The sequence below is a fragment of the Lissotriton helveticus genome, chromosome 1_1, assembly GCF_964261635.1.
Source record: "Lissotriton helveticus chromosome 1_1, aLisHel1.1, whole genome shotgun sequence".
NCBI lineage: Eukaryota > Metazoa > Chordata > Amphibia > Caudata > Salamandridae > Lissotriton > Lissotriton helveticus.
The window spans coordinates 1985235838-1985258437 of record NC_136057.1 but is presented as its reverse complement, the minus strand read 5'-3'; positions in this window follow the sequence as shown (position 1 = coordinate 1985258437).

Sequence of the window (22600 nt, the reverse complement as noted above, 5' to 3'; positions counted from 1 at the left end):
ACACAGCAATTCATTAATGTAGGGAGTAAAACTACACGCAGTGTAGAAGAAATTAGAAACAGTTGGTGTGACTTTTTCTCCAAATTAAAGGAGAAGCTTGCAAGTCGTAGCATGAAAGTTCCCAAAACAGTAAGGGGTCCATCCATATAGCCACCATCCATGCATTTTGATGAGGCAATTGAAATTACTCTGAAATGAGAGGCTATATCAGGTCTAACTTCAATTGATATGTCCCGACCTCCTTAGCCACCTTCAGGTTAATCTCTAAAAAAATACAAACTATACTTTGTTCAAAATAATATTTACTTTTGTTAGAAGTGTAACATGACATTTCATTAAATGTTTAAATTTCTCAATGGTTAAAAAAAAAATTATGGGATTTGCAGTCCATTAAAACTAAAGTTATCTTTTCAACATATCACCATTTGATACTTCCCTATACAAAAGGGAACCTGTAATCAATATGCATACTTTTAAAAATATGTCCAGTTCAAATACTTAGTAAAGTAAAACTGTGTTACCTTTCAATGTAGAAACATACTTTGCACACAGAAACCGTTTTTATTACGTCCATATTGCAGATAAACACCAACCAAAATAATGTATAATATTTTATATAATTTACCTCAGTTAATGAGGCAAATACATCAGATAACCATGAGTAAGACAATTAATACCACTAACAGCACATCCTAATAGAAATGATCCAACACACAGTGAGCCCAAGAGAGAAATTTGTGCAGATAGAAAATCAATGCTGAATGAACAAAATAAACAATTGGACACTATAAATATGATTGGGAGAAGCATAGATGAAGGATTGTCTTCCATTATTAACAGCATTGATCATTGAACCAATGCCATTAAATCATTCTGTAGGGCAAGTCTTGAGGAGACTCAGCAACAGATTAAAAGATATTGCCATGAAGTGTTAGAATGCAAAACTATGGCATGAGTGTAGAGAACTTGCTACGTGGGTGCATAACAGGTGAACCACATTCAACAAGAATTGGCACATTGTAGCAAGAATGTGGCTAAGGGTAGGTTGCATTAGCACTGAAACCGCTGCAAACTATGCAAATATGTTCTGGTGAATAGGCAGTCTCTGCTCTAGGAAGTGGGAAGCTACCATGCACAGTAGTATGTCTGTGTTTGATGTGATAAGATGTAGGCCTGCTTGCAATCAGGCTGCGAAGAATCAGTAGATATGTCGGTGACAAATATTGATAGGCCAACTCATAGCAGGTGAAGAAAGAAATAGCTAAAGATGTTTGTGAAAAGCAAAACAGAAATTCGTATTTTTTTCTTACATAGTGAAGTTATAAATTTTAGGTTAAAAAGAAATACTATATTTTGCTGCATTTTGTGTCTTTCGGTTTCTTGTGTATAAACCCATATACGAATTGCTAATGTACATTTTGAAAATCCGTGTTTATTACTGTACATTATACACCACTTATAATGCACTGACCTTAGAAATAGTTGTTTGTAATTTATGTCCGTTAATCTCTTTATATGCAGGCCTCGTGGCATTGTGAATTAGGTTGTGTGGTGGTTCTTCTTCCTCATCAAAGTTGTCAAACCCAGACTGGATAGGAAGTCACTTTCTGGTTGTAATTTTGTGCAATGCACAAGCTGGTACTATATTCTGCATGTAATTTCAGGTCAACATTGCAGAGCCCCCCTACTTTAATATATGGAACTCTTGCCGTAATAAATCCAAAAGTGTGCTCTATTACTCCACTGGCTCACTTGTGCGCAGAATGTAATCTTGTTTACAAATATTTTGTAGCATTCAGGTATGGGGTAATGGGCCAAGCACTGTCACATAACAAAAGCATAATGGTACGGTTTAAAGCCGTCCAAATCCATATGTAAAAACAACATGTACATTGAAATACATACCTAAAAGAAATCCGTCCCCGAAGTCCCCTCTTAAAAGGTAGTCCTATAGGCCTCAGTGTCAGAAGATGTATGAATCAGGTTGGTCTAGGAAATGTTCCTACAGGTTTGTTATTAAACTGTATGTATTGCATGCAATGTATACGTTTAAAGAGGGGTGGTTTTCAGTGGCACTTGGAAAACAAATTAAAACATGTGTGCTGTCTACACAACCTATAATTCGGCACAATGAGCCAAATGAAAAATATCTAATTTGGTTTGCCATAAACCTTGGGGAGCATTGGGAAATCCAATATGACTGGTAATATTAATGAACATTGCCTCCAAGAAGTTGTAGAAATAAGAGACAGTGAACACTATCAAACACCTGCTCTAGCTTCTGTACTTTGAAAGCTCCATGAGGCTAAAAGGTAAAGGTAGCAACGTTCTTGAATATGTGTGTGGGTGGACACATGTCTCTCCCTAGGCATCACTGGTGATACCAGCTCAGTTTACCATACTTACTTCGGCCCATAAACATTCACACATTGAACCGGCAATCTAATTTAACTTCCTGCCTATCAGAATTTTATTTTTCTTAGGACTTATACGTGTACACAATCACTTAACAAATCCTTGTCACTTGTGCTCTAAGTCCTAAATCTAAGAATCAGGGAGTTAGAATAATAGGTAGAGAAATAACATTTACTTTTATGAAATACACACAGGCTCGGGAAAGTTATAAACACTTTATCTATACATTATTTTGTGAGTCAGGGGCCACAGTAGTGAAATCAAAGACTTTGCAAGAAAGAAAACAATTATTAAGACATAAATCTTGCAGGACTTTAAGAAAATGCCTTTAGACATTGGTGCCTGGGAAGGGTGAAAGAGGGAAACGGTACAAGGACATACCACACAGATTATATTTACCTAGAATGGTGCGAGGACCAACCCTGGACACGGGCTGGAACAAGAAAAGGCTGAACTGTTGAGGGAGGACATGGCGGCCGGAAGCTAGCGGCAGTGACGGAGCTCCTCCCTTGGTGTATGGCGTCTGCGAAGAGCTAGTGCACAACACGTCTGCTTTCGGTGGTGAATCAGCGGTATTTTCTTTTGATTCGGTCCGTGAAAATACGGGCTTCGGCTCACGGAGGGACAGTGGCGGATTTGTGTGGTGAAATGTGCCTCGAGGGAAGCTTGTTTGCGAGTCCGCGAATATCGACCCCCGTCAGTGTCTCTGTGGTGCAGAGAGGATAGTCTCAGGTGGATACGATGGCGAACCGGCAGTGCCGGCGTGGTGCAGGGAGCTAGGAGCTGCTAGGTTTTGGTGGCGGGCCCAGGAGGCTGATTACCGGATCTGGAGGGCCCAGATCTGCTGGACGGGGAGTGTACCAGGCTGCAAGTGTGGTAAGGTTCGTCCCCACTCCCAGTAAGGCACTTCAGTTGCAGTACAGGATCCTGTAGGAGGTCAGAAGACACGATATACATGTCTTTTATATATCAGTCACCAGGGGTACAGGGGTGGTAACAGCCGGGGGACTTTGGGCTCGGACATTTATAATCCTGCCCCTACTAGCAAAATACAGGCTATCAGCAGCAAGAACTGGTACAAGGATTGGGTTTCCTGTATGGAGGAGGGTGACCATAGTGTTGTCAGTGTACAGCCAAAAATCTGCCCAGGTAATCGTGGCTGTGAGTCTTATATCTCTACTTCCCAGACAGGGGTAACTCGCTACACACTGCGAAATCGGGCCGCAAATGCTGTAACTATACCCCCAAAATTATCCATTTCTCCGCCTGTGATACAACTCAAGGCCAGAGTTAGGAGAGGCAAGACAAACCACAGCGGGTGGATACTCCCCCGGGTAAGGGGAAAATTAAGAAAGCAAGAGCTGGTATATCTGGTGGTGTATCTGGCCTCCCCAAGGTTACACCATCCCTGAAGTCCTACTATAAGGTCTTGTCCTCTGGTTGCGCAGATAAAGGTAAAATGATGGCAGCACCTGGCACCGTATGTACCACAAGTACTACAAACACCGCAAGTAATATTGCACACAATATACCCATAAGCACTATAAGCACTATAAGTGCTATAAATACTATAAGCAATGTAGTGGAAGTGACCTCTGCAGGGGGGCCTATAACTGGTGCACTTTTGCTTCCTATACTTGGCCTACCCAGCTCAACCGATCCACCACCTCATCTTACTTTATCCCCTATACAGGATATAGTTCATCCAACAGTAGAATTGTCGAACAGTTTTTCTGCTTTGGCCATTCAAGACATTGCGCAAAATGATGAGGCAGAGCAAGACAACCTGAAAGCAGGGGGCGGAAAATCAGGAGAGGAAGACCCACTTGCAGCCACAGTCACACCTACGGATAAAACCCCTACAGCTATACCTCCAGTTATACCTACAGATAATATCACTACAATGCCAGCTGCAATGTCAGCTCCTGGAACGTTGGCTGATGTATTATTATGGCTAAAGGAGGACATCGGAAAACGGTTTACTATCTCAGAAGCAAATCAGAATGCCATTCAGGCTTCCTGTGAGACACTAGCCCGGAAGGTGGAGGAGGTTACATCAAGGACGGATGCATTAGAAGCGGAGAAGCCAAAAATTAAGGAGGCTCTAGGCGTCTCTACAGTTGCAATGGATAAACTCGCACAGCAGAACCGGGAGATGCAAGATGACATTGAGAGGCTCGAAAATCATTCAAGACAGAACAATCTAACATTTTTGAATGTCCCCGAAGACCTTGAAGGCAGCGACATCTAGGCATTCATAGTGGCGCTTCTAAAAACAACAGTGTTAAAGGAATCCCCAGATGTGGACTTAGACTTATCAGTCGATATCCAGAGGGTCCACCATGATCCATACAGGAGGAATCCAGGTAAAGAGCGCCCCAGAAAAATTCTGGTGAACTTCCTTACTTATGCCACCAAAGAAAGGATTCTATCTCTGGCCCTTAAAACAGGCCATATAAAATCATCTTCCTTCTCCAGCTCATTCACTTTTATGAGTCGTTCGGACGTTTCACATATAACAGCCACAAAACAGTGGGAGTTGGGCAAGAGAGCGGCTATATTTAACTCTTTGGGGGCTCGCGCCCAGCTGAAGTTTCCCGCCTCGCTCCGTGTAATGTGGAGCAACCATATGCACATTATACATCTGGTGGAGGACGCAGATACCCTGATTGAGAAAATAAGGGCAGGCAGCGAAGGGGGGAAGTAAAATATCCAGGCTAGCAGTAGGCTGTTAGTAGGATTTGGGGTGTAGCTTAAGAGTATTTTTGCCTTCTTCGTTAGGGAACTGCAGTTTCTGTAGCAGAATGCACGGGTATATTATTGTTTAGCTCACAATTCACATAAATTATATACACTTTAGGGTACACACCACCAATGTTGTGAACATCTCAGTTTAATTTACATGTATTCTATTTGAACCATACACTGGGGAGGGGGGGGGGGGGGGGGCTACCGTCTAAGGGCATATGCTCAGGAATAAAGGGAGGGTTCTCCAGGGAAGGAAGGGGGTTCAGGGCTCACGGGGGAAATGGGTGGGGGAAGGGGGGCATGATGGGGGGTTGGGGGGGAAAAGCAAAAATTAAGTTCTCATTCCACTCTAGCTTGTAGGAGGTCCCTATTGACTATATGGGGTTTTGGACGTAGGGTAAGGCGATTATTTAATGACTAGTAACAAGGTTTCCTATTTCTCCTGGAATGTCAACGGGCTCCGCTGTCCCAGACGACGAAGGTTGGTCCTGAAGTATATAGAACAATCCCAGGCCAAAATTGTTCTTCTCCAAGAAACCCATCTAAGTTTCAGTGAGGGCAATGAGATTTTTGGTAAACTTAGATGGATAGGGGCTTTTTGTTGTTCTGGGCAGTCGGTTGCAAGTAAGGGGGTCGCAATTTTGATAACGACAGGGGCAGGAGGCTCCATCAGGTCAACATCAACGGATCAATCAGGAATGTGGGTCATGGCGCAGTTAGATTTAGGTGGAAATTTGCAGACTATTATTTCTTATTATGGGCCGAATATAGATGATCCCACCCACCTACTTAAAGTACAGTCCAACCTGGTGGAGGTTAGTTCACCTATTATTATAGGAGGGGACTTTAATGTCCTGCTTGACCCCGGCAGGATCGCTCCAATTATTGTCAGTATGCGGCAGCACCGCGATCTCGGCGCGCTATGGTCAACATGATGCATGAGCTCGGTTTAGTAGATGCCTGGAAGGTTAAGGGAGGGTCTGTACCTGGCTTCACATATTTTAGTAAAAAACATGGCCACTCGTCAAGATTGGACTATATCTTGGTGGACAGGTCATGTTCAGAGCTCCTGGAGGATATAACAATATTACCTACTATTATATCTGACCACGCACCCATTATGTTTTCGGTTGTGACTAGTAGGGCCATAGCTACAGCATCATTCAGGTGGACCCTAAAAAGGTCGGCACTGAACAATCAAGACATTGTCACACCGTCAGAACATCTATAGCCAATTATTTTTCTGATAATGTTGGTTCTACTCTCCCTGATTACGTATGGGACGCCTGGAAAGCTCACACTAGAGGTATTCTTCATAGTCTGATCTGTTCGAAAAATAAGGAGGAGGCGAGGAAACTTAAAACTCTGGAGAATAAAATAGCCTTGCTAGAGAACGTGCGATTGTGAACCCACCAACAAAATCTATCACGGGTGCTAGACAAGTTGGAACTCCTCAGATCAGAGTACAGAGGGCTACTAGACTTAAAAATAAAGGCCCAATGGGATGTTCATGCCATGGATAATTATGAGTACGGTGAGAGAGCTGGTGCAGTCCTGGCAAGTAAGATCAGAGCGGACCGGGTGCGGAACAATATAGATAGGCTAATGCTTGACGACCAGGGGAATATATCCTGCCAACAGAAGGATATGGAAGAGCATTTGATCTCTATGTTCTCTAAACTTTACGAGGAAGAACCGTCTCCAATTCACGAGAACACCGTACGGTGGCTGGAGAGTAAGGCCCTGCCTAGCATGACAGATGAAGGTAGAATCATCCTTAACAGCCCCTTTACTGAGGAATAGGTTAGGAATCATATTAAAAAATTAAAAAATAACAAAGCAGCAGGGCCGGATGCACTTCCCGGTGAAGTGTTCAAAGTTTTCCAGGAGAGTCTGGTGCCAAGGCTATGTGAGCTATTCAATTATGTTTATAGCTCGAAGGGTAGGGCACCAGCATCGTGGAAGGAGTCTATTATTGTACTCATCCTCAAGCCAGGGAAGGATCCCCTCAAAGCAGACTCATACAGGCCCATCTCCCTGCTAAACGCTGATTATAAAATCTTTACCAGTGTTTTGGCAGGGAGATTGGCTAAACTGGCCCCACAACTTATTAGCTCGGACCCGAAAGGTTTTGTACCTGGAAGGTACATATATGAGCTGAGCCTGCAGCTGATTGGCAGCATAGACCTAGCGGTGGCACGGTCGGAGCCCTTGGCGGTAGCCGCATATGACGCGGCGAAGGCCTTCGACTGTGTCAACTGGGGATTCTTGTGGACTGTACTCAATATTATGGGCTTTGGCGAGACCTTTATTCAAACTCTGAGAGGGTGTTGTGAGGGTGCCTCTGCTGCAATATTACTGAACGGCCTTTTGACACCAAGATTTAGTATAAAGAGGGGTACCAGGCAGGGGTGTCCCATCTCGCACCTCCTGTTTGACATTTATATTGAGCCGCTGGCACAGGCATTGAGGATTGATGAGTCTATTACACCTTTTAGAATCAGGGATTATAGCTGTAAGCTGGCTTTATATGCTGATGATCTTCTGGTTTATACCAGCAACCCTGCGGAGGTACTCCCTAAAGTGGAGGAGATAATGGCTGATTTCGGCAGTCACTCGGGGTATCAAATTAACAACTTGAAAACTGAAATCATGTGCTGGGGTGTTGACAATTGGGAAGGTCCTCGCAGTAGCCAGTTTAGATATCTGGGCGTAACCAATACTTCCGATATTAATAACATAGTCCAAACCAACATAAAGAAGGTAGGCAAGGAAATTGATCAGCTTTTATCTAGAAGGCAGAACTTCCCCCTCACAATTTATGGCCGAGTTAACCTGGTCAAGATGATAATTCTGTCCAAGTTAACCTATTTGTTTAATTCGATACCCCTCATCTTTCCAGATAAAATCTTGGCGAATAGTCAGGGAAAAATCGGCAGCTTCATTTGGGCCAATAAAAACTCCAGGCTATCTTGGAAAAAGCTGAAAAGAAGACTGTTAAAGGGGGGGCTTTTGCACCCAGATATAAATTGGTATGCTCTATCTTTTCAGCTGAAAAACTTCCGATGTCTTCTCCTAAGCCCTGATGATTCTAACTGGTGGAGGATTTTGAACATAATGGTAGATCAAGAGGGAGGCGGGTCTGGGTTTCTGTATAAATTCGGAGCAGTAAAATTCTACAAAAAGGTACGTCTTAAGGTGTTAAAACTATCTCTCTCTGTATGGAACAGAGTCAACGGAAGGTGGGGCATAAAATATTATTCTGATTTTTCCCCAATCTGGGACTCTCCGGGTCTGCCCCCATGCCTTAGGGACAGTTTGTCCCTTCCCATTAGGAGAGCAGGAATAAGTATTTGGTCGGACCTAGCAACATCAGAAGGGGTCCTCCCATGGGGCGTCCTGAGATCTAAGACTGGGGAATCCCTCTCCAGATACAAATATATCCAACTCTGTTCCTGGTTTTCCACCGAGAAAGAGAACATCAGCGGTAACTGGGAAATCGAGTGTACTTTCCTCTCTCCAGGGCCTAGGAATTAGAAAGTTGGACTCTGGTATAGGAAAATGCTGGAGGTAGAGGAACTACAGTCCTCCCCACTATACCGTGTTTGGAATTCTTCTAGGCTAGAGGCAGTCTCAGCTACTTTATATGACACCCCCCTCCAAGTACTCTCTAAATATGTTAGGTCTGCTTCCCTAAAAAAAAAATCATTTCTACACTATAAATAGACTTTACTATACACCATAAAAGTTAGCAAAGTTTGTAAACCCATCCCCTCTGTGTCCAAGATGTGGACTCACCGAAGCTGATGATATCCACATATTTTATGACTGTCCGGTAGTGGGACCTTTCTGGGATAGAGTGGAGCGGGCTATGGAGAGTATTTTTAAAACAAAATTAAGCCTGAACATAGCTAGAGTTGTGTTTGGCCTCGATGCAGACCTTATTGCTGGATTAGGGGAGACACCAGTTGCTTTATTTTTCTATTTTATTTTAATTGCTCAAAGAGAAATTTGTAAGATCTGGAAGGATGCTAGCCCCCCACTGTATGAAAATTGGCTTCGAGCAACACTGAGAATCGCACGATTAGAATCACTATTAACTCACAATGTACATATCATGGTGTGGGAACCTTTTACGGAATGGGGAACAGCAATGAGGTTGGGTTAAAGCACGAAAGGTCCAATGATTACACCATGTCTTGGTACAAAAAGGCAGGCCGGGCTGGCCCCAGGCGAAAGCAAGAACTCCGGCCCGGGGTGTCCAGGTCAAGAATGGGCTTTGGGAGATAATTTGCAATCGTTAGTGGTGAGATGAGGACTTAAAAAAAAGAAAAAAAAGACATAAATCTTGCAGGACTTTAAGAAAATGCCTTTAGACATTGGTGCCTGGGAAGGGTGAAAGAGGGAAACGGTACAAGGACATGCCACACAGATTATATTTACCTAGAATGGTGCGAGGACCAACTCTGGACACGGGCTGGAACAAGAAAAGGCTCCTGACTAATCAGGTGCCAACAGGACAGGACTTGTGCAAGACAGGACAGGTAACCTCCGCTAAGTGCAACTCCAGCTTCACACCCCTCTCTGAGCCTACACTATGTCCCCGACGGGGTAGATCGATTCCTCTCCCTTAATAAATCCTTGATTCTTCTGTCAGAGTGCTCGACCAACCCTCTGCTCTCGATTCTCCTTCAGCATACGTTGGGTCAGTAACAGGTCTGTGACAAGTCGGACAATCTAACTAACTGAACCTACCTTAGTTATACCATTTTCCAGGGCAATGTACCACTCCCCAGTGTTGCAAATTCGTGTATTCCCTTGGTCAGAAAGGCGAGGAGAGGTCATCACACCATACCAGTATGAAGTCATTTCCATTCAATAAAGTTGATCAATGTTCCCGCCCATAATTTACTTTCCCATGCTTTTTAGTCCACCCAGCAATATAATTTCCTTTTAAAATACAATGTTTAGCAAATGTGCGAGTTGTCTTCCTCTCTTTGGTTCATGGGGTGAAGTTCGCAGGTGCATCGCAGGCACGATGAACTTTTGGTAATCTGTCAATGCCAGGACTTCAAGGTTCTCGAGGTTTTAGTACTCATGTACAGTGGATTCAAAATGGGGTTTTCAGACACACTTCAGGCCCAAATACAAGCTAATAACAAAGTCAAAGAGAGACATGTTGGAATAAAAAAATAAATATATGCACTGTATACCGCTTATTTCTACTCTAAACCCATTACTTTATTTTAACTAGATCATTAATAGTTAAGCAGGACATACAAAGTTTAGTTCAAGCAGGAGCATGTGCATTAATATGTGAAACATGAAGCAGCTATCTTGGCACTGGTGCGCAGCTGCAAGAAATTCCCACCAAAAGCATCCGTACGTCACACCATGCGCAGAAGGGTTCCCGTGTTTTCGGTGGCCATTTTAAGACACTCAGGTTACTGTCGTAAAAGCACATTGTCAAGCTTCCCCTAGATACTAGAAATGTTGTGTAATGCAATTGATAGTGATCACAAAACATGTTGATTAATAAGTTACATGTTATTTCGAGAGGGCTGTATCCGAGCAAGTTTCTCAACATATGACACTTTGCTCCATCAATCCCCTCTTTGATAGTATTCTATACCATCACTTATTACGGAACCAGATGCCAAATTTAGCAGTTTCCTAATTCAATTTCTTCTATTACTTTTGAATTTCCTCTTTCCCTTTTCTTTTGGATCCCCTGTCATTTCTTCAAGTTGAATTTCGTCAAATTTTCGCTTCTTTCTTGTCTCATTTAGTGCATACCACTTTCTGTTTCTGCAGCATTTGCACCAAATCATTATCACTAACATCAGTAGGGCTATTCCCATTATTGGCATCAGTATTCAAACAATAATAATTTTTCCTACATTAGAAAACCAACTACATACAGAGGAGAGACCATTAGTTAGTCTCTTCCATGCGCTATCAACTTTCAGTGGTTTTAATTCTTCTTTCAAATGTGTAATATTTTTAACATATCTTCCAATTTCAATACTTTTATCAGGTATGTAAGTGCAACAATGCTGCACTTTCAGCATTCTATAGACTCCACCCTCTTTTGCAAATTATATATTAAGAGAAAGTCAATTTAGCAAAAACATAGATCTTATCGCAACTAATTCAGTATTGATCAATAGAAATCCTCCAGCAGTGTCGGTCGATAAGCGATCCACCACTGTAGACAATTTACATATTCTGTGTGCATTCAGAATTACCCCCACTGAAGGTATCAATGCACTAAATCACCTACAATGTCTGAGAAACTAACTATTTTATTTCGTGTTAGTCCGTTTTCTTCATTGCTTCCAGTGATTCTTTTTACATGGTATACCTTTGGGAATACTATTCCGAAATAGCAACTCCCATACTAATAATCAGGCAGCCTAAAATAAGCTTTTTTCCCACAAATGAAATATACTCCAGGAAAAACTGAATCAGTTCCCCCTTTTAGTCCCCAACCACCAATTATCAGGAAACTGTTCACATTCACTGGAACCGATGAACATATTGTTATACGCTGTTATTAACCAATGGAGACAGATTTTCCCTTTCTTTTCAAGGTCCAAGTGCATAGCAGCATGAGTCTTGCCAGTTGCAAATAATTATTCCCTCTCAGCCCATTTAGATATGTGAGGTTTAAGTTCAGTCGCCCTTCTATGGAACTCCTGCCTCCTTTTCTCTACCAAATTCAAAAATATTGTCTCTTCTTCATATAACCTACATGTTAGATTATCCTTATGTGCTTCTGCTATATGTATTGTTTTCATTGTTAGGAACAATTCACCCATACACTGTGAGTCTTTACTACTAAGGATAGGGTTCATATTTTTTTTGTATAGGAATTTCAGGAAAAATCACATCTATGTTAGAATAATAATATTGTAACTTTCCAGTTCTATAAAATAAACTAGCTAAAACACTACATGAAATACCATATGTCAATGTTAAATGATGATATGGTACTCCTGCTACTGATTTCGGTAATTTCATACAAACATAGCAGCCACTAACTTCCATTGTTTCTACGTAATGCACTAAAAGATTAGCAAACACATTCAAATCCTTCTCAATTTATTTATACTCTGATGTAATTCTATCTCATCTGGTGCTTTAAATTCTACTCTGCCTTGCTTAAGGTTAGCTACCCTTCCATGTGCACTAGTGTCGTTCTGTCTACCCCCATTCATTAAGGAAGGTATAGCTATTGTCAGTCCTAACCATTCTATGGGTACTATCAATATACTACATATGCATATTCTACAACATGTCTTTATACAATTTCTTTTCGGTTTTCCAGCAGCTCTATTTTCAGCCATTTCTGACTAAGGAGGCTTAATCCCTCTTTTTAACTTTTACACAGATGATAACCTGTAAAGTTATTTTCAAGTAGGTCTCACTTCTTCGTCAATTTGATCAGCAATCAATTCTTCATCACTTTCTTCATTGATTTCCAAATTCTCAAAGTCCTCGAGAATCACATATGTCCACTCAGGACCATTGAATTTATTATTCAGTCTTTTCAGATGTGAACTTCTCCTTCTGGGTTTCTCTGTGGAAGATCCAGACTGACTTGTTATTTCCTCCACTTGGTTTGGTTCTTCACTTAGCCCTAGATGTATCAAGCCTTTTGTGAATCGCAAAGGCCGAAATTCGCAGAATTTCGGGCTTTGCGACTCGCAACCGGTCTTTTTGCATGTTTTGGCATGCATCAAAATTTCGCAAATTAAGGAATGGCAAAAATTTGCCATTTCTTATTTTGCCATAGCATTTAAAGAATCACAATTTTTGCGATTCCTTAAATGCTATGTATGTAGCATTTCTGAATTGCGAATTTTGGTTAAGAAATCGCAAATTAACACCAACTTATAGTTGATGTTAATTTGCGAATTCTTTAAAAAATGCACAATTTGGCATTTTTGAAGGTGGCATGTGACGCACACACATGCCCATAGGGCATGTATGTGCGCCATATGCACACACATGTACATTTCAGGGGTGCAGCAGGGTGTCTTTGAGACACCCCTGCACCCTTGAAATAATTCTCAATTTGCGATTAGCAAATTGCGAATTCGCAATTTGAGATTTATTTCACAATCGTTCCTATGGGCCTCCTGGCCCATAGGAATGCATGGGAAATTATTCCTTAATTGTGACTTCGCAAAATGCGAATTCGCAAAAAAGGAAGATTAAGAAATCACTAAAAATGAGCGATTTTCTAAATACATTCCATTTTGCGATTTCTAAATAGCGATTCCTTAAAAATCGCTATTAAGAAATCGCAAAATGGAATCTTGATACATCTGGGCCTTATTGTTTTAAGGCGTTTTTTTCAGTCTCATGATAACACCAGGCCAAGTGTCACCTTTTCTGAGTCTTTTTGCTGGAACTGTGCTTTTATTTTCTTCAAATGCTCTTATGTTTTCATTTTGTTGTGGCACACTTTGTCTATTATCGTCTTCAGTCTTCCTCTCTATCTGACCTTGTCCAAGGCTTATTACCTCTGTCTGTTCTGCCTGGATGTGTTCCTCTATACTAGACTGACCCTGTTCAGGAGTTTGTTGGATTTGGCTTTTACTTTGGCTTTGTTCTTCTTCTTCTTCCTGAGCATGTTTTTCTATACCTGTCTGGTTCTGCTCAGGTCTTGTAATTTTTGATTGTCTTCTACCTGAGTGTTTTTTCTAGTGCCTATATGTCCCTCCTCAACTCAGGAGTGCCTGTTCTATTTTCTCCTGTTTGAGTACATTGTTCTTTCCTTATCTGGTCCTCCTCAAATTTGATATTAACTTTGTTTTCCGTAATCTGAATGTGTTCTTCTATTCCTGACTCATCCTCACTATCACTCTGACTGTCTAGATATGTTTGACTTCTTGTTCGTACTGTTATTTCAGGTATGTTGACTATGGGAATCCTTTCATTTTGGCTGGTGCTAGGTCGTTCCTCATCAGCCTCTTCAGGGTTGATTACTTGAGATCCTTCAGCTGTACAACCTTCAGCCTCTGCTTCGTCGGGTTCTGTTACTCCTTTGGTATGGCTGGCATGAATCCAGTTTTGAATTCCTTTGCACTTCACAGCTGTGGTGGTAACCAGTATTACTTGATGTGGTTTTCCCCACCTAGGTGCTAGGCATGATTCTCAGGTGTGATCATTTATCACTACCCAATCACCTGGATTCAAATCATATGCTTGAGTCGACAGTCTGGCCTCAGCATCTTCCCCAACCTGGTGAGAGATAGAACACACTTGGTCAGCCAACTCTTTGCAGTACTCCAATACCAAATCATCAGATATATTTAACAGCTTGTGTCCTGGCACATTGCCCTTCCCATGAGTATCTCATGAGGGCTCAAGCCTCTTTTCTTGTCTGGTATGCTTCTGAGTCCCATCAGGACAAGAGGTAAAGCATCAGGCCATTCCGATCGGGTAGATTCACACATCTTTCCCAATCTTGATGTGATTGTGCCACTACAGAAGCCTCCAGAAGCCTCTGGTCGGTATGCACAGTGCAGCTTTTGCTCAATTTTGAATGCTTCACAAATTATTCAAATGAGTTCATTATTAAAATGAGACCCTCGGTCTGATTCAATCGTTACTGGAAAACCGAACCTAGGAATGAGCTCTCTTAAAAGGAGTTTGTCTACAGTAAGACTGTCATTCCTCTTAGTTGGGTACGCTTCTACCCATTTGGAATATAGGCAAACAATGACAAGGACATATTTTAACCCTCGACAAGCAGGTAACTGAATGAAATCAAGTTGGCATCTTATGAATGGACCTTCTGCCTTTCCAAATTTCCCAGGGCAAACTACAATTTTCCTTCCTGAGTTCATTTGTTGACAAATTAAGTACCTCTGGCAAAGACTCTCTGCTACATTCCTGAACCTTGGGTTAAACCATTCTTGTCCTAACACTCCTATCATTGCATCTTTACCTATGTGTGTGTGTCCCTGATACAACCTTGCCTTGGGTGCAAGCATACAGTCAGGTAACACTGGACTTCCATCTAAGTAGATTATCACACCATCTTCGGCTATTCTCTGACTACCTATTTTCTCCCATTCTTCCTTTTCTTTAGGTTCTACTTCATTGTGTAGATCTTTCACTTCCTCCCATATTCCTACACCCTCTAGGAGCATAAGTTGACAGCAGATTCCACATGCATTGATTTTCTTGTTTACTGCCATTTTGTACTTGGCACAATGCGATGACCCGCTGTCACTTTGTCATTTCCAGATTGGTGAGCAGCACACTTGACCACGGCCACTTCTTTTGGGAATTGAATTGCTTCAAGTAATTCTTTTACAAAATGTGCATTTTTAATGAGGGTTCCTGAAGAAGTCATGAACTCCCTTTGCATCCAAAGCTGGTCAATTTCATGCACAACCCCGTAACCATACTATCAGTGTAAATGGTTACTTTCCAATTTCTCCCAATTTTGCAAGCTTTTATTGAAGCAGTCAATTCGCCTACTTGTGCAGACTTGACTCCTGGTAAATAGGATGCTTCGACTATACCAGCAAATGAGCACACAGCATAAGCAGCACTCAATCCTCCTTCCTCATGATGCACGCATGAACCATCTACAAATAGCTCATGTTCTGGATCTTTAAGTGGTTCTTCCTGTATGTCTAAGCGTGGTTTAGAACTGTATTCAGTGAGGTCGATACAATCATGTTTGACTTCTTTCTTTACCTCTTCAAAATCTGAATTAGGCAATAGTGTTGCTGGGTTCAGAACAGTACATCTGGCTATTGTCAAGTTTTCTACACCTAGAATGACTCGCTCATACTTAGTCAGCCGACTAGGAGTGAGGTATTGTGTGCGAGTTCGTGTCAACAAAATCACAACTGCATGCGGGACATTTACGGTTACAGGGTGTCCCATTACAATGGATTCACTTTGTTCAAGACTCATGCAAGTTGCAGCGACAGACTTTAGGCACCCTGGTAATGCTGATGCCACAGGGTCCAACGTGGCAGAGAAATATGCCACAGGATGTCGCATTAAGCCATGTGTCTATGTTAGTACCGAGAGAGCACAATTGCCTCTTGCGTCACAAAAGAATGCAAACTCTTTTGAATAATCAGGCATCCCTAATGCTGGAGCTTCACACAGGCAATTGCGTAATTTTAGGAAAGCAGTCATGCTTTCATCATCCTATTCGACTGGATCTTTTGCCTGTTTCTTTGTCAGTGAATCAATGGTTTTGCTAGTACTGCAAATCCCACAATCCACTGCCTGCTGTAAAATACAACTCCAAGAAACATCCTGATTTCTTTCTGTGTCTGAGGTGATTTCATGTTTTTAATTACTTTGATTCTTTCTGAAGTCACTTTTCTGACCCCTCTCTCTATCCGGTGTCGCAGATATTTGACCGATGTGATGCAAAATTGAATCTTTTGTGGTGACACCTTATGTCCTCCTTCAGCTAAATGATTCAGCAACACAATTGTATCAACAATGCAGTCACTTTGAGTTTTAGATGCAATCAGTAAGTCATCTATATACAGCACCAGAATGGACTGTCCAGGCAGCCCCATGGTTTCAAGACATTTTTTCAATATCTGATTAAAAATCAATGAACTTTCCTGAGTAACACAATTCCAAACATAAACATGCTCGTCAAATTTAAACAAGAGTAAAAGTTTACTGTCTGGATGCAATGGAATAGAGAAGAAGGCATGGCATAAATCGATTACTGTGAACCATCCTGCACTCCATGGTATCTGATGTAGAATCACTGCTGGATTTGGTACTACTGGGCAACATGGAACAACCATGTTATTTATTTTATGCAGGTCTTGAACTACCCTATATTTCCCACTTGGTTTCTTTATGCCAATTATAGGTGAATTACATGGACTGCTCATTATTTCTTTTAAAATACCTTGTTCAACCAATCGCTCAATTTTGGCAGCAACACCTGCTTTTATTTCCGGACTCATTTTGTACTGACAGGTATTTGGGAAAACTGCACCTTCCTTCCCTATCACTTTTACTGGATCGACATTTGCCATTAATCCTACTTCTTTTTCTGAAAAATCCCCTACATCAGGGTTAACGGTATTTTGAAGCTCTTTTGGTAAATGTTTTAGGGTCATCTTTTTAATTACAGTCTCCTGTTTAGCTAACATGATTTTGTACACTCCATCTTCATCTGAAGCCTGAATTTCATCACAATTTGGTGTTCAAAAGATTGTGAAATACATTTTGCATAATAATTCTCTTCCTAGCAAGTTTACAGGACTAGAGTTACACACAACACATTTATGCATCTCTTTAAAATTGCCAATACGCACCTCCATTGGTTCTGTGATAGGAGTCATAATCTGTTTCTTAGAAATGCCCACTACTTGGATTGCTACTCCAGAGAGGGGTAGGTTTGGGATGGCTGCTGTTCTCACAGTAGAACGGGTAGCACCAGTGTCCAACAAGAAGGTGATATATTTTCCCTCAACTTTGCCATCTATGTAAGGACCTGACTGATCTAAAGGTGAGGATGCCTTAAGTACGCATTTCCCTTCCCCCCCTCTCAGGCACCGTCAATCTGACTCGTTTTCCAAAAATGTGTCCTGCAAAAGAAACTGCGGTGTTAACGTATGTTTCTTACCACTTCCCTCCCGGAATCCAGTGTCCACACTGTATTTGGCTTGACTCACAAAATCTGGCATAGGGGCAGGCGGTAACTGATTTCGTATTACCTGTTGTGGTTGCCTTATTGACACTTAATACTTCATCTGCAATTCAAAATTTGATTTTGGACATTATTATTCTGTATTAGTTTACACTTTTTTTTCCAATGCCCCAACTTTCTGCACCCGTGACAGGGAAACTTTTTCTTAGCCTCTTATTTACTCATTCTCCCTCTAGGCTTGCCCCCACTACCTTCAGGTTGTCCTTCCCCTCTTCCTTGATTATTTGCCTGTTGACTTAACTGTAGTTCCTGTTGCTCTGCTAATTTAACTTGAGCCCACATTACCTTTTCTTCTAATTTCTTTCGCCTGTTATCAATTTCATCCTCACAGTATTTTGCATACTTTAGAATTTCATCAATAGGTTTCGCTTGCCAACATAATGTATGCTCTTTAATCATTTCCGATATTTCCGGCTTTAGTCCGGACACAAAATGATCATTAAAATGTGTCATATCTTTATTATCAATGTTTTCTAATCCTCTACACTGCTTGAATACCTGTAAAAGATGCTCATAATAGGCATGTACTGATTTATCATTATCTTGGGTTGCTCTGTCTACTTTAGTCCAATCTGTCTCCTTTAGGGTACTTTTCCCTTTAGGTAGGGTATTAGCTGATTATACTTTTTCATTACATCATCTGACAGAGCTCCAGTCTTTGGATCTCTAGGGTATTCATCATTTGGCCAATCTACTGTAATTTTGCATTCCATCCATAAATCTGCAGGGACAACTATATCAAATAAACCACCTAAATCTTTTAGTAGTACTTGTCAAACTTTCACAAACCTTTCGACTTGCCCATACCTTTCTACTGGTTTTTCTCTGAGTTTCAGGAAATCATTTGTAAATGATAAAATATCATGTCAGCACCATGGGACATGTACATAACCTCCTCTTGGTACTACTCTCATCAGACACAACCTTTCCTTAATTAGATATTCAGATGCAGTTCGATTTGTCTGTGCTTCTTCTTTTTTCTTTGTCCACATGCTTTCCATCTGTCTAAGTCTCCCCATTTTTGTAACAATGATAATAATTCTTTTATCTGCAGTTTTCGTCCTGACACATTCATGTTTTCCAAATCTTTGTCAGAAAATTCAGCTCTGTAAGGTTTCTGTAATATCTTTGGTTTGCTTATGTCAATTCCCATTTCTGAGGCCAAATTCATTAAATTCTCATGGAATATTTTTGTATTTTGGGTAATGCTTCTGCATATAAACAATAACTCTTCGTCATTAAAATAATTAAATCTTTCTAATCCTACATTTCCAGCTACCATTTCCTCCAATTCTACTCTTAGTTTAAAAATGTCTAATACCTTTGACTTTGATTTTGGCTTTTCTATATCTCGTGTCCATCTTTCTATTTCTTCAGGGGTTACTACAGTAGCACTTCTCGTTCCTGTAGAAGTTTCAACCTGTACTTATTTTGAGCATCCAGGAGTAATTTTTCTGATGGAGTCACCCATTGGTTCTCTTATTGGTTCTCTTATACACACATCCATCAGGGAACTTACTGATTCGTACTCACTTGCCTGGTCATCAACTATCATATTTTCTTTTTCTATTTTCTTTTTCTAGGTTGTACTATGGGTGTGGTCAGAACGGGAGTTTTAGGACTAGGTTGCTTGTCTCCATATAAGGGAACAGTGGGACCTATAGTTACTGGTATTGTTAAGGCTTTGGGACTTGTATTCAATTGGTTATTTTCTAAATTAAGTATTTACTCTGTTTATTTATTAATTCCCTTTCTTTCTCTTGTAGTACCTTTTCTTTAGTGATCTCAAGTTTAATCTGTTGGACCAAAGGTGGTTTTAAAAATGGAGCTCTAGGGTTAACTCTATTTGTTTCTTCATGTTAAGGTGGGGGATTTTTCATTAATAAATCTACATAATAATTGTCTTATGAATCTCCACTACTAGTCTTTAAATGTTTTGTTTTCTCTGTACTTCTGTTTCCTATCGATTCTTCTGTAGTCAATACAGGATATAATCCTTCCACTAACATGGACTGTCTCCATTGTTTCATCTGATTATCTCTTTGAGAAATCTAGGGTAGAATTTACAAAATATTTCTGTCACACCAAGGTCTATCTCGCTCAAAAGCCTCAGCCTCACACTCTTCTAAAGCTTCATACTGTGTTAATCTTGGTCTAGGGTCTAATTCATTCATGCGAGTTTGTAAATTGTGCAAGATTTTCCCCTTAAATGTACTATATTCTGGAAATGCCAATATATGCCATCCTCTTTTGTGTATTCTATCCAATTCTCTAACCATACACAATTGTGATAACCTTTTTCTATGTTTATGTATGATGCAGGCATTTTCGGTGGTGGAATACTAATACGTTCTCTTGTTTTTACGGGTTTATCTTTTTTGAAATAATAATTATTTTCCGCCAGAATGACATTTTTCTTTTTTCTCCGTACAAACCCTAAATCATTTCTAACTGGGCGATTTCCTATAAATGCTGGATCTAGATGCCACATATATTAACGCTGTCTATTAACAGTGTAATTTCAATTATTGCATTTTTAATCAATTGTTTGCTTCTCCAATATCAGCGTGTCTTTTAACTTCAATGACCAATCATCATTTATTTTACAAAAACCTGTTCACCAATGGTTGCACAACTTTTCTGTGTCATGCGTTTCACTCTTGTTACTCATCCCTCCTTTACTATATTACCTCAGTTACTCACCCGCTGTCTCAACCAATCCCAGCTTTCTGTGACGTCAGTGCAGCACACGCGACTGACCCCTCCTTTGCAAGGTAATACGATAACTCAATTACTTCTCAATTAAATGCATAATAAATTAATAAACAACATAAAAACATTTGCTACTGTGTCTGATTGACTAAATTCAGAGAAAAGACAACTTTCGTTCACAGCGATTAAAACCCTTCCTTTTACCCTGCACTCACTACGAGTAAAACCTCTTCCTCTTAATCTTTATTCAAGCATCAAAGAACCTGTTATTCCTTCAGACTTACCCTTTCTAGGTGATATAAGGCCAAAGTTTCACCAGCGAACTCTTTTGCTGTCAATTGCTCTCACTTTTATACCAGAAAAATAATCCCTAACCAGTTCTTCAAGTTCTACCTAACTATCTGCACTTACTTCATCAGACAAGTAACCTCACTGCAGTGTGGCTTCCATTTGCCACCCGCTATTCAATATCCCCGGGGGTTCCCAGACAAACATGAAACAATACAAACGGGTTTTAGTTAATACTTAAAATCAATACAAAAAATCAATATACAATGAACTACCTATCTTAACTAAACCCTAACCATCAGTCTGCTTCCAAAGAAATACTGATGGCACAGGATTTACCAGCTCTGTTTCCATACTCTCCTGGGCCCATAAACATTCACACATTGAACCGGTAATCCAACTCAACTTACTGCCTATCAGAATTTTATTTTCCTTAGGACTTATACCTGTACACCATCACTTACCAAATCCTTGTCACTTGTGCTCTAAATCTAAGGATCAGGGATTTATAATAATAAGTAGAGAAATAACATTTACTTTTATAAAAAAAACACAGACTCTGGAAGGTTTTAAACACTTTATCTATGCATTATTTTGTGAGTCAGGGGCCACAGTAGTGAAATCAAAGACATTGAAAGTAAGAAAACAATTATTAAAACATAAATCTTGCAGGACTTTAAGAAAATACCTTTAGACATTGGTACCTGTGAAGGGTGAAAGAGGGAAATGGTACAAGGACATACCACACAGATTGTATTTACCTAGAATGGTGCCACGGGCTGGGACAAGAAAAGGCTCCCGACTAATCAGGTGCCAACAGGACAGGACAGGTACAAGACAGGACAGGTAACCTCCGCTAAGTGCAACACCAGCGTCACACCCCTCTCTGAGGCTACACTCGGACCCCGACTGGGTAGATCGATTCTTCTCCCTTAATAAATCCTCCATTCTTCTGTCAGAGTGCTCGACCAGCCCTCTGCTCTCGATTCTCCTTCAGCATACATTAAGTCAGTGACAGGTCTTTGAGAAGTCGGACAATCTAACTAACTGAACCTACCTTAGTTATGCCATTTTCCAGGGCAATGTACCACCCTCCTGTGTCACAAATGCGTGTATTCCCTTCATTTTATTGGTCAGAAAGGCGAGTAGAGGACACCATACCAGTATGAAGTATCTTCCATTCAATAAAGTTGATCAATGTTCCCACCCATAATTTACTTTTCCATGCTTTTTATTCCACCCAGCAATATTATTTCATTTTAATATACAATGTTTAACAAATTTGCAAGTTGTCTTCCTCTCTCCAGTTCATGGGGTGAAGTTCCCAGGCGCATCGCAGGCACGATGAACTTTTGGCAGTCTGTCAATGCCAGGACTTCAAGGTTCTCGAGGTTCTACTGCGCATGAACAGCGGATTCAAAATGGAGTTTTCAGACACACTCAGGCCCAAATACAAGCTAATAAGAAAGTCAAAGAGAGACATGTTGGAATACAAAAATAAATGCATGCACTGCATACCGCTTATTTGTACTCTAACCTTATTACTTTATTTTAACTAGAGCATTAATAGTTAAGCAGGACATACAAAGTTTAGTTCAAGCAGGAGCATGTGCATTAATATGTGAAACATGAAGTGGCCATCTTGGCAAGAGTGCGCAGCTGCAAGAAATTCCCACCAAAAGCATAGATACGTCACACCACATAGATGCGGCA